At 47.6% G+C, this 13,075-nt stretch overlaps 1 protein-coding gene and 1 pseudogene across 1 annotated transcript in view; both read left to right on the forward strand.

Annotated features, from left to right (window-relative positions):
• LOC140185494 (C-X-C chemokine receptor type 4-like) overlaps positions 1–11,079 on the forward strand; it is an 11,977-nt pseudogene extending 898 nt beyond the window's left edge.
• The window catches only part of LOC140185051 (uncharacterized), a 783,302-nt gene that overhangs the window by 422,373 nt on the left and 347,854 nt on the right, over positions 1–13,075 (forward strand). The gene's annotated exons all lie outside the window — the stretch shown is intronic.

Consider the following 13,075-nt stretch of genomic DNA (forward strand, 5'->3'; position numbering starts at 1 on the left):
AATTTGGGATTTGGTATACACGGATGTGTTCATGGATTTCGGGTGCGCGCATATTTCACGGTTCTCAGGATGTGGTGGTGTGGTGAATCAAAAAGTTGCTTCACTTACAGGTAATTTAAACAATAAATGCAGTTTGAAAGTTGAATTTTGTTCTTGCTAAATTATTAAGGTGGACCTGCTTGAAATGATTCTTCCTCTGCTATAGTCTGATGTGTATGTCGGGGTGTCAGCGGGTTTCCGTTGCACATGGAATTGGGGTGCACACTAATTCAGTGGATACAGGTTTGGAATTGTGCGCAGATTTAAGGGGACGTCAACGAATATGCGGGTGAATACGCATGTGGATGTGTGTTTAGTTTTTGAACGCTGTTCTTGCTATTTTTAAGGTGAAGACAGCAGTTTTGTGAAGCGTTTGAAATGCTTCCTGCTCTGGGATAGACTCATGTGTTGGTGTACCACGGATTTGGGGATGTGCGAATGTTTCGGAGTCTGTCAGCGAAAGTGTGAGTACCCATGGATTTTGGGGTGTCAGTAGCTTTTGGGGTGCACACTGATTTGAAAGTTGAATGAGGGTTTGCCGGTGAGCAGAGATTTTTGGGTGTACACAGATTTTCAGATGTATGGAGAGTTGGGTGTGTTGGCGGATTCGGGGGGTGAACACTGACTTTGAGGAGATGTTGGATTTGGAGGTTTGTTGAATCTCCAGGTTGTTTCGTTTATAGATAAACGCGATATGAACTTTGACCTCTGTACTTGTTTTTTTAAATGGAAGCAGACATTCTGTGAACTATTTGATATGATGCTTGCGCTGGGATGATCTAATGTGCATGTGGGAGAATCAGCGGGTCCGGGTCCGCAACGGATTTGGGGGTGCAGACGGATTTGAGAATATACGCTCATTTAGGAGTGCATTGGGGAATATGAGGAGGGTGCACAGGGATTTGGGAATGTGGACAGGAATGGGTGTTTGCCAGCTAATATTAGGGTGCATGTGAATTGAGGCCACACATGAACTTAGATGTACACGGATTTCGGGGCGCACACCTATCCATGTGTCAGTGCGAATCTGAGTATGTGCAGAGATTTGGGAATGTTGGCGGATTTCAGGGTGCATACGGATTTTGGGGGTTCGGTGGTTATGGAGCATACATTGGGAATGTGTGTGTATTTCAAGGGTTCTGCGGAGTTGGAGGGGCGATGACTATCCGACTTTTTTTTTTGATTAGAAATAATTTAATAATAAATGCATTTTGAACGTTGAAGTTTGTTCTTGCTATTTTGTAAGGTGGAGACGGCCGTTTTGTGAACTATTTGAAATGATTTTGCTCTGAGGTGATCCAGTGTGCAAGTGTGTCTGCTGATTTGGAGCTCTGACGAATCTCAAGGTTGTTTCATTTGTACATAGATTAATAATGAATGCAATTAGAATTTTGACCTCTTTTCTTGATTTTTATGGTTCAGGCAGCTATTTTGTGAAGTGTTTAAAACGAGAGATCGAGAGCATGTACAGTTTACGGAGACAGAGGGGAAGGGACTGAACCGAGGGGATAAATTGAACTGGATGTCTATGGATACGTGTAGAGTCAGGCCGGGTCAGGCAGAAACAATGTTTTGATCCACACAGAGACACAGAAACACGCTACACAGAACGGCAGTTTCTTATCCGCCTCTCCAGCGCTCCGCCGTGTTCTTTAACACATACGTCGTGATATGATTAAAACAGACTCAACCCCCTACTAGACTGCTGAGCTTTATGGCCATGTATTAGCGTTAAGGGTGGGTCCTGGACGAGCACCGAAATGTTCTGTCTGTGACTATGACTAAGTCACTGAAAACGTTGGACGGTTTTCTGGATATGAAAGTGTTTAGTCACCATCACAAGCAGATCTTTTCTTAGCGACCCCTCGTTACAGTCCTCCAAACACAAACTATTCCAAGAGTTTATACTCTCGAGGAGAATGGAAACAGTAGGTGATTCAATACACTTTCACAAGCTACAATGACATAATTTACTTCAATCTTCTGTATCTCTCAAATGGCTCAATTGAATTGCATACATACAGTGGAAGCATATTTAATTGATAATAAACCACTGAAGGTCCAGTCACCTTTTCGGACAAACTAATTCACACAAACAGTCCAAAAATTGCACTAATTAATTATTTAATCTCAATCTGTCACCACGGGGATTGCACCTGCCTGACGTAATTGGTCTGTAAATAGTTTTACAACAGTTATTTTTAAATCTGCTGAAATATGTCCCTGTGGAGTCGATAAATGGTATTAAAAACCCCAGGCATGTGCTGCCTTAACATTTCATTCCGAGAGATCGCCTGAAGCACAGGGGGACAGATAAAATGCCTGCAATGTTGTAAAGGTATTGGAGTGTGGAGAAAATATTGTACGTGTTCATTGCCATCATTGGAGTTCCTGGTCAGTGAGCAGAGCAATTCATGTTTGGTATTTCTGTGTGTTAACCATATAAATCTGTTTATGATCATTTGACAAGCTTTTATCCTGATGATCATTGTCCAGCTAACCGTCAGAGATATTGCTCCTGTCAGTTCAACACTCTGAATTGTCATATTTAACTCACGGGATCGACTCGAACGTTGTTCTTGCTTCAATGACAGCTTGTCCGGAGTTGTTCCGGTGTGGGGACAGGCAGCTCTGCCGCAAGCTGTGACTGGGATGGGTTTACATTGTGAAGTTCACTGTTTCTGAGTTATTGAACAGAGAGAAACCCGGGTCCTGTGTTTCATGTCTCACTGTGGAGTCTGTCACAGTCGGATCACACTGCCTAATTGGGTCTGGTCACCGGAACCAGTGTCCACGGATCTGCTGACGAAATTATCGAATTGAGCTGCGCTGCAGAATTAATCCATTAACGGAGCCACTCAGTCTCAGGTTACTAAATTGTTCCTGCTTTCCCTCTGAGACGCGTCGTAAATTGGGGCACCACTTCGTCCTGTCGAAAAGCCTTGGCCCAGAACCAGATTTTGTTCAGTTCCATTTATGCAGCCTGACCTCCCGAGTCCCTCCAGTATTTTGTGTCTGTTGCTCCCCTCTGTCTCCCTTCTTGGCCGCATCAGATGCTAAGTTTCCAGAGACCTGGCCCGTCACGGTTAAATCAGTGAAACGGCCCCATCAGCGACTGGAGTCGGGATCAGCATCGATCGTTGTTGTTGATGCAGATCGATTTTATCGCCGACGACTATGCACACATTGTCTTATCTCCGCACTGAAGAAGGCAGGTCAGAGACAGTGCGACCCGTGTTTGATGTTAGATTAGCAGCCGTTCACAGACTCTCCTGATCTTTAGCTGAAACCCGATCCCTTGAGGAATGGGTTCAGTAATGCCTAGTGTCTGTTATTTTTTTCTCTCTCTCTCTCCCCCGTCCCCTTCCCCCATCCCCGTCTCCCTCTCTCTCCCTCTCTCCCTGTCCCCTTCCCCCGTCCCGCTCTCCCACTCCTCTCCCTCTCCCACTCCCGCCTCCCCCTCTCCAGTGAATTTAGTGGCGATTGTGATCCTGTCCCGGGGAAAGTGCGGCCTCTCTACCTGCACCACTCGCTACTTGGTGGCCATGGCAGCGGCGGATCTACTGACCAATGTCACCGAGGTCATTTTGTCTCAAATCCATGAATACTACTTCCCGTTGAATTTTCTGGACATCACGCCTGTGTGCAGTGTTAGCGCTGTACTGAGTTCACAGCCACAGACTGTTCTGTCTGGTTCACCGTCGCTTTCACCTTTGATCGGTTTGTCGCCATTTGCTGTCAGAAGCTGAAAACAAAATATTGCACAGGGAAAACTGCGGCTGTGGTTCTAACAACAACCGGCGTACTGTCCTGTCTGAAAAACATTCCCCGATATTTCACACGGGAACCCTGGGAGATCATTGACAATGTACCGTAGTTCTGTAATCTCATAGACAATTATTTAACTGACCCTGGGTGGATAGTATATGACTGGCTCGATACAGTTTTAACTCCGTTCCTCCCTTTCGCTGGGATCTTGCTGCTCAACGCTCTGACAGTCAGACACATTTTAGTGGCCAGTCGGGTCCGTAAGGGGCTAAAGGGTCACAGCAAGGGGGAGAACGGCAGTGACCCGGAGATGGAGAGCAGGAGGAGGTCTGTGGTTTTACTTTTCACTCTCTCCGGCAACTTCATCCTCCTGTGGATGACAGTGGTTGTAAATTTCATATATTATCAGGTCTCAGGAAAAGGATTGGATTTCAATGATTCTGAATGGATCTTTATCTACGTCGGGGCTTTACTGAGGGATTTCAGCTGCTGCACGAACACATTTATTTACGCGGTGACTCAGTCGAAATTCAGGGAGCAGATAATCAGCGCGGTGAAATATCCGGTCACCTCGGTGCTTCAGTTCATTAATAAATACGTGTCCAGAGCACAAGCCGGAGGCCGCAGCAATTTTTCCAGTCCGGATTCCGGCTCCTCACATTCACCGTCTGATCTCCCAGTTTTTATTCTGGGGCCTACTGTCCCATTGACAGGAAGAACTGGGTCATTAGGATAGTGTGTTTCTCGGGAGGGGCAAAGCACCGTCCTGGACTCGGCAGATGTCAGTCAACGAACTACTCTGGAATGCCAGCCACCCATTTGTCTTTGCATATGTCCATCCATGCCCATTCCTGCCCACCAACCTCACAGACCGACTTTCCCACAAGACGGCTGAGTCTAGTCTGACGCTGGTTGGCTAATCCAATGTCAAACACACCAGTTTCCACCGTCCCGTTGAATGATCGTCTAACATGAATAAAGAGGGGGGCATTTGGATGAATGGCTTTTGACACTCCAATTTAATGGCGCATTCCCGCTTCTAACTGGACTGGAATGTGGTGTTCGGAATTGGGAAATAAAACTCTCACTGTTTTTTTTTCCTAATGAAAACTAAATTACCACCCCACCCCCGCCAAAATCCTATAGATTGTACGGAATAAAAACCCAATGCAGTGAATTAAATTAAACTCATTCCCACAATTTAAATATCGACGCCCAACGATTGTCATGCAATTTGCATTTGATTTCAATCTACCTGATCAGCTTCACCCTGAAATAGTCTGTGTGCAAATGTTCCATAATGAAAAAATCTACACGACCCAGTATGAAGTTATCCAACACGACATTTGGAAAAAAAAAAAAACAACATTTTAATATGGCCAATTCAGGTGGTATCGGTATGATTGCTTCCCTTCTTGTTTGTAGCCACTTCTCCCATGAACCAAACACTGTTCGGTGTCTGTAAAGGTGTGCCACTAGATTTCCCAGAAGCCCTCAATTCTTAACCCTGTAAAACCCCGAAACAGGCTCTGATCTGCAAAGCGGATGGTCTTTATCCACAATTGAACTTTTAGCAGCTTTTGTAACTAAACAGTTAAACCTCTTATTCCGCTCAAAACCTCTGTGTGCAGGGACCCATCAGAATAAATCATATACACCAATACTTTGTGTATGAAATAATGTTTGACGAGTTTCCAACAGTAAATCTGATCTGCTGCTAGGCTAACAATTTTCCTCCACCTACTATACACCTAAAATGATGTCAACAAGTCCCGCTGTTTAAACTGATAAATGGTCGGTAAGTTGCTTCTTTATCGTTACTTTTAATTCGGCACAAAAAAAAACCGGTACACCCACAGTTCCAATTAAATTGTCTTTTGATCCCTCTGCAGCAACATATTATATCCCTCTGTTAACATATCATAATAATATTCCTTATATATTGTTGAACCAACAGACCCTCAGGCGTATCAGAATCTTTGGATTCATTAAAATATGACACCTAAAGTCTACCAGTCATAGGCAGAACAAGGTGGCATTTCATAGAACGTGACAATTGGGGCATATTGCATAATCCAGCAATCCCATCTTCCCAACGTGATAAGATCCCAGCCACCTAAACCTAAAAAGACTCTTTGTGTGATGTTCCCAACAGTCCTCTACCACAACTTTAACAGGATGATCACTTCTCTGCACCCTCAAATTAATTCGATATGTCAGCAATACTGCAGTCTCCGAAATCCTGAGGGTAGTTGTCCCATTTCAACCAGTAAAGCCCAAACAGGGGACGGTAAGCAACATGATTTTAAATCCTGAGATTCTATCACATCCAAGCATTTTACAGTTGAAAATGATGCTGATCCATAAGCCACACAGCCATAATCAAGAATTTATCTAATTAAACAAATAAAATGGCGAACAAAGATTTTCGTGTACCACCCTGAAACACCCATATAAACACATGAGAATCCCAAATCAGTGTGCACCTTAATTCCGTTCGCACCTTAAACCCGTTGACATCCCACATGCCCATCAGATTATCCAGGAGGAAGAATTATTTCCAGCAGTTCCACCGTAATAATATAATGAGCAAAGTTCAAAGTTCAAACTGCATTTGTTATTAAAGTACCTATAAATGAAACAACCTGGACACTCATCACATTCCCAAATCGGCGTGGAATAGCAAATTTGCCAACACACCCAAATCTGTCACCATCCCCAACTCAATATGCACTCCGAAATCTCTGCACATCCTCAAATTCGCATGCAACCCCTAGGCAGTGTGCATCCCGTATTTACCGACACCCTGAAATCCGTCTGCACCCCTTATTCACCGACACAAACTAAAATCTACGCCAATCCGCAAATCAATGTGCAGCCTTACTTACATGTACAACCCCAAACCCTCTGATCATCCAACATGCACGTTAGATTTTCCCAGAGCAGGAATCATTTCAAACAATTCACCAAATAGCTGTCTCAATCTTAAACAGTTTAAAGTGCCTTCATTATTAATGTATCTATGTGGGTCTACATTTCTGTGTGTTTTTATGCGTCTTGCTGTGAGTCTTTGGACTTTTTGTATGTCTCTGTGTGTTTGTGTCAGAGAGCAGGTAGCGGACAGCGCTCGGTCTTTGTCGATACAGAGTGGCCACTCGGCTCGTGTGGAGGAAACCCTTCAGGGCACCAGACGGGAGTGTGTACACTCGTTCGGGGAACGATATAGCATTGTGTTGTTTGTAAGAGATACAGCAATATCGTGGGCTGAATTCCGAAGAGCGCAGAGCTCGGACGGTCTCTACTCAATACATTTGAGGAGGTTGAACAGGGAATGAACGAGTGAACCTGTGAGGAGCGTTTGATGGCTCCGGGCCTGAATTCGCTGAGCTTAGAAAAATCACATTGAAATCTATCAAACATTGAATGCACACAGAACACAGTGGACAGATGGTAAGGCAGATCTGAATGTCTAGTTGTGTGTGTGTGTGTGTGTGTATGCTCTTCAACAACTTTAAAATCTCTGGCCCTGATCACCCCATTTTGCAATGGATGTCCAGTACCTTTATACCTCAAGAACACCTTAAAACACTTCGCTTCCTTCCCGACAACGGATCCAACCAGTTCCCCTTCATCTCCACTTTATCTGGAGTCAGGGAGTACCATAACAAAGAAACAAATCCTTTTTGACCATTTAGTCCCTACAGAATTGTTATTTTTCCGTGTTCTATAACTGTACCTGGACCACAGCCTTCAATACGATTCCCGTCCATGTACCTATCCAAACTACTCTACAATGAAATCCATAACTTCCGCCGACGGCTTTTCCCAAACCGGCCCCACCCTCAGAGGGAAGGAATTCCCACTCTGGTCCCTCTTAAATATTTCATCTTTCTCCCTTAATCTGCGACCTGCAGTTCCCGTCTCATTCAACTTGAGGAAAAATCCTGCCTGTTTTTACCCTGTCTATAACAATCATAATTGTGTATACTTCTGTGTAATCTCCCTTCATTTATCTACACACCAGTGAAGAAAGTCCTCACTTTTTCCAACATCTCGGGTCTTCCAATCCCAGCAAACGTATTCTATTTTTTTTCTACACTTTCAATTTTATTGATATATTTCCTGCAGGCTAGTAACGAAGCTGCAGACAATACTCCGAATAATCTAATGTGCACATGCAGTTGTTAAAGGGTTCGCGGAGACGCGCGGATTAGGCGCGCACACGGGCTTGGGGTTGTGCAAGAATATGGGGGCACGTGCGGATTTGGGTATATTCGCAGACTTAAGGGGTGCACACGGAGTTTGGACTGTCGGTGGTTGTAGGGGGTGACAATTGTGAAGGCTGTTTGATCTATAGAAACATGATTAATAAATGTACATTGAAAGTTTTAATTTTGTTCTTCCTATTATTTAAGTATGAGCCAGCTGTTTCATGAACAGTTGAAAACGATTCTTGCTCCGGCATAATCTAATACGCATGTGGGGTGTAAGCGGATTTGGGTTTTCACACAGATTTGGAGTGTTATATGAATAAATGCACTTTACTTTTACAAATCTGTTCGTATTGTGTTTTTAAGTTGGAGGTTGCTACTCAAAATTTGCATACGAACTTTGGGCTGCGTTTATTTAATGGCGAGGCAGCCATTTTCTGAACTGTTTGACACGATTTGTACTCGAAGATAATCGTATGTGCGTTTGAATTCAATACGGGTTTGAAGTTACACCAAGATTTGCAAAGAATTTTCGGATGCATGGTTATATTTCTTCCCGAGACAACAATTTTCTGAACGGTTTGAAATGATTGTTTCCTTGAAATAATCTGTTATGCCTGCGGGCGTGTCAGCCGGGTTGGGGTGCGCAGCAAATTGTGGAAAACGCAGTATTAGGGAAGTGACTGTGAATATGAGTGCGCGCACAGTTTTGGGGGTGAACATGATTTGGAGGTGCGCACTGATTTAGGGCTGTGTTCTCGCACATGAGGGTACGCACTGATTTGGGGACTGAGCAGCTTTAGAGGTTTGTTGTAAAATTCAGGGGTGAACACGGCTTCATGTGGATTTGCAGATGCACGCAGAAGTCGTTGTGTTGCAAGGAACGCAGAACACAGGCCCGGAGATTAAGTTAGGAAGTAGTCGAGTGTGTGAGCGTTAACGGCAAACAGGAGTGCAAGAAAGCAGAATTATCTTGACACGGAGCGTAGAAAGGAAAGCGGCAGGCGAAACCTTTCTTAGCACGGAGAGACGGAATTACACGGGTAAACCTCGGTGCTGAAGTCAAACTTAGAATACTCATCTTGACACGGAGAGACTGAGTTTCACAGGTCACCTTCGGAACTGAATTGGAACTTGGAAAACTTACCTTGACGTGGAGAGACTAAATTTCACAGATAAATCTCGGTACTGGAGCAAACTTAGAACACACAATCCGAAGCGGCCGGGAAACGTTGATTACCACACTGGCAAAACCAACGATCTGGCAACTACTGGGTGCAAAGCTGGGGTTCTTTTGCTGTATGTCCTGATGAAAGCCAGGTGTGTCGCCATCAAAGTGAGTTAGGAGACAATAGTGAATTAACTGTCGAGACCGTGACAGTACCCACACTCCCCACGCCCCCCCCCTCCCCGACATCAGCGGGAGCCTACCGGCGAACCACCAGGCTTGTCCGGATTGCCTCGATGGAAATCTCGGACGAGGGAAAGGTCCAGGGTGAAGGAGCGGGGAATCCAAGTGCGCTCCTCAGGACCGTATCCCTCCCAATCGACCAGGTCAAACAGACCCCTGCCTCTGCGCCGCAGACCCAGTGGACGGTGTAAGCCAGGCGAGTGGGGGAGGTTCAGCAGGGGGGCACAAAGGGCTGACAGACAAAGGGTTGACCACCGAGGGGTTGATGATGCTCACAATTTGGAATGATCCGAGGTAACGAGGGGCGAGATTCTTGAGTTCATTATTGAAGGGGATGTATTTTGAAGGGAGCCAAACCTTCTGAACAGGCCGATAGTTAGGCGCAGGAATTCGATGGCGATCGGCAATCCTCCGGTTGCGGTCAGCTGAACGGAGCAGGGCCGCTCGTGCATCCTTCCAGACCTTGCGGCACTGGCGGAGATGGGCCTGAACTGAAGACACATCAATATCGTCTGCATGCACAGGAAACAGAGGGGCTGATAACAGAGGGAGCATTCGAAGGGAGACATTTCGCAGGTGCTGTTGACCAGGGAGTTGTTGGCGTACTCCACCCAAGTGAGATGGGTGCTCCAGGATGACGGGTTGTTGGCGGATATGCAGCGCAGTGCTGCTTCCAAATCGTGGTTTGCTCACTCCGTTTGACCGTTAGTCTCTGGATGGAAACCGGAAGACAGACTTACCGAGGGTCCAAGGCCTTAACAGAAGGACCTCCAGACTTGAGAGATGAATTGGGCACCCCGGTCAGAAACAATGTCAGGGGGACTTCCATGAAGGCGGAAGACGTGTTGAACAAGGAGGTCAGCTGTTTCGCGGGCTGTAGGGAGTTTGGGAAGGGCTGTAAAGTGCACGGCTTTGGAGAAACGGTCCACCACGGTGAGTAAGGCAGTGTTACCATGTGAAGGGGGTAGCCCAGTGAAGAAATCCAAAAGCAATGTGGGACCAAGGGCGGCCGGGGACAGGTAGGGGACGAAGTAACCCAGCAGGTGGCCGATGGGACGCTTTTCCGCGGGCACACACAGAACAGGCAGAGACGAAGGAGCGAGTGTCAGCATCCATGGAGCGCCACCAGAAATGTCGCTTCAGAAGGGACAGAGTTCGATTGATTCCGGGATGGCAGGCGAAACGGGAAATATGCCCCCACTGGAGAACCTGAGACCGAACAGAGTCAGGCAAGAATAGGCGATTGGGGGGTCCATAGGCTGGGTCAGGTTGCGTCCGTTGGGCCTCTTTGACTATGGATTCGATCTCCCAGGAGAGGGCAGCCACAACACAGGATGGTTGAAGGATGGTATCGAGTTTGGGAAGGCCCTCCTCGAAGACCTATTGACGAGAGAGAGCATCTGGCTTCACGTTCCTGGAGCCAGGACGATCGGTGAGGGTGAATTTGAAACGGCCAAACAATAATGCCCAACAGGCTTGGCAGTAATTAAGGCGTTTAGCGTTCTGGATATACGCCAGGTGCTTGTGGTCCGTCCAGACGATGAATGGATGTTCAGCTCCCTCCAGCCAGTGACTCCGCTCCTCCAAGGCGAGTTTGACGACCAGCAACTACCGGTTCGCAACGTCGTGGTTACTTTCGGCGGGGGATAGTCGGTGAGAGAAAAAGGCGCAGGGATGGAGCTTTTGGTCTGGGACGGAGCATTGGGAGAGGACCGCTCCCACCCCATAGTCGGAGCCGTCAACTTCCACAATGAATTGGCGAGAGAGGTCGGGCTAGACCAGAATGGGAGCGGAGGTGAAACGCCTCTTCAGCTCCGAGAAGGTGGAGTCGGCTTCGGGGGTCCAGTGAGAAGGGGTCGCAGGAGAGATGAGTTGAGTAAGGGGCCGCAGCCACCCGGCTGTAATCCCTGATGAGGCGACGGTAGAAGTTTGCGAACCCCAGAAATCGCTGGCGTTGTTTAAGCGTCGTGGGTTTTGGCCACTCCGCCACCGCCGGATCTCTTCGGGATCCGCCCTCACTTGCCCGCTCTCAATGATGTACCTCAGAAAACTGACAGAACGGGCATGGAACTCGCACTTCTCTGCCTTAACGAATAGCGTGTTCTCCAAAAGCCTCTGAAGAACCTGACGGACATGCTGGGTGTGCTCCTGAAGACTGCGGGAGAAGATGAGGATGTCGTTCAAACAGATGAAAATGAAACGTTTAATAAAGGCCCCAAGGACGTCGTTTACCAGGGCTTGGAAGTCGGCGGGGGCATTAGTGAGACCGAGAGGCATGGCAGCAGTCTGGTGTGTGATGAAGCTCCAGGGAGAAGGTCAATTGCGCAGTCGTAAGGGCGGTGTGGAGACAGAGAAAGGGCCCGATGCTTGCGAAACACCGCTCCTAGATCCTGATACTCTACGGGGACCCTGGACAAGTCAGGGGGTTCAGAGGCGGGCGAGGTCGCGTTGACCTCCACTGGGGAAAGGGCTGATTGCAGACAAGTGGAATAGCAGAACGAACTCCAGCTGACTATCTTCCCGGTGGGCCAGTCGGTGTGGGAGTTATGACGACTTAACCAGGGGTAACCAAGAACTATAGGGGCTTGAGTGGAGGAAATTAAATTGAATCGTACCTGTTCCCGCTGTTTTCCGGAGAGAAGGAGAAGCAGGGGCTCTGTACAGTGTGTGACTCGAGCCAGAAGTCTACCGTCCAGCGCCCGAGCTTCCAGGGGTATAAACATGGCTCACCAGGAATTCCGGCTTGGAAGACTAAGCTTTCATCCAAAAAAAATTCCCTCACCGCCGGAGTCCACTGGTGCAAACAGAGGCAGGGACTGTTGGTTGTAACACAAGGTACCTTGAAGCTGCATCGGGGGTCGGGCTGGGAAGGGAGTGTTGTCTGGCTCACCAGAGTCCCCCTTTCCACTGGTGAGTCTTCCCTTTAGGCCGAAGGGACGGGTAGCGCCGAAGAGGCCGGACTGGCAGCAATATAGACACTCACCCGCTCTGAATCTCCGGAATCTTCATCATCACTTATTCTTCTCCTGCTTCTTCCCCTTCTTCTTCTTCGTGTTCTACGGCGGTTGGAACCCAGCTTAATGGTGCATTACCGCCACTTGCTGCTCCGGAGGGTGCAATAGACTTTGTAGGAGAAAGGCGGTTCCGTCCCAGCTGCATGGTTTCCCCTCTCGGGGCGGTGGAAACGGCAGGGCTGGGAGCTACTCCAGGAGCAGGAGCAGGAGAGCTGCCTGTTCTGGCGGGAGACGGTAATGCGTGCCGAAGAGTTGGCCAAAGGGTGTGGGCGACCAGTTCTTTCTCTATGGCGTTCTCGGAGGCGATTGTCCAACCTGGTGGCTCGGGAGATCAGGGAATCCAGGCTGTCGGGGTCGTCTCCTGCCGCCAACTCATCTTTCACCATGTCACTGAGACCATTCCGAAATATCCGTTGGAGTACCTCATCGTCCCACCCCGTGTCAGCGCTAACGTCCGGAACTCCACGGAATATTCGGCAACACTGCGTGAGCCCTGGCGGAGAATGAGTAGACGCTTGGCGGCGTGTTTACCACGGACGGGGTGGTCAAAGATCTTTCTCATCTCCGCGATAAAGGTGGCGAAAGAAGAGCAGATATCCAGGTTATCCCAAATAGCTGTGGCCCACGCTAAT

Source organism: Mobula birostris, chromosome 20 (genome assembly GCF_030028105.1).
Source record: "Mobula birostris isolate sMobBir1 chromosome 20, sMobBir1.hap1, whole genome shotgun sequence".
Lineage (NCBI taxonomy): Eukaryota > Metazoa > Chordata > Chondrichthyes > Myliobatiformes > Myliobatidae > Mobula > Mobula birostris.